An 875-nucleotide genomic window follows, 5' to 3' on the forward strand; every position below is an offset into this window, starting at 1 on the left:
GTCTGCAAAAAAAAGGAGAAGACCCTCAACAAGATGGATTGACATAGTGGCTGCAGTGATGGGCTGTGAGGATGGCACAGGACCAGGCAGTGTTTTGTTCTGTCCTACATAGGATCAGTGTGAGTTGGAGCCAACTTGACAGCACTTAACAACAGTAACAACAGCATATGTATATACATACATGGATGTGTTCATGTGACCATATATATATATATATATGTTTATGTGAGTATATGTGTTCATATGATAAATATATATGCACACTTTTTAATAGAGAATTTTAAAAAGTTACTGTTGAGTCAACTCCAAACTCATGATCTCCCTGTGGGTATGGTGTAGAACTGTGATCCATAGGGTTTTCAAAGGCTGATTTTTCTGAAGCAGATCATCAGGCATTTCTTCTGAGACACCTCTGAATGGGTTTGCACTTCCAGCCTTTCCTGTACCAGCTGAGCACATTAACTGTTTCACACCACCAGAGACCTAGAGACTGTCAACAGAGAATAGAGGAAGTTTAAGAAAGTGTCCTCCTCCTGCCTGCAGAGATCAGTGGAAATGTGGATGATGCGTCCCCCAGAATGCCCTGCATTACTACATCCTGGGCACTGTGCAGTCAGCCCCTCTTATATCTGCACCAGAGCTCGGCAGGGCATCACTTGGGGCTTGCAGTATGTACATTCATTCATTCACCAGTAACTATTAAGCACCTACTATGTGTCAGGGATACAAAAGACCAAAATCCCTATCCTTAGGGATTTGTTGGCACTTTGAATAGGCAGGAATTTTTTCCTCCCTTTTGGGCCAACACTGAGCTAGGCATTGCATAGGAGTTGAGATAAATAGCCACAGAGACTGTCATTAGGTATTTCACAGGC

This window comes from Orycteropus afer, unplaced genomic scaffold (assembly GCF_000298275.1).
Source record: "Orycteropus afer afer isolate SDZICR_OR568_19922 unplaced genomic scaffold, OryAfe1.0 scaffold01679, whole genome shotgun sequence".
Lineage (NCBI taxonomy): Eukaryota > Metazoa > Chordata > Mammalia > Tubulidentata > Orycteropodidae > Orycteropus > Orycteropus afer.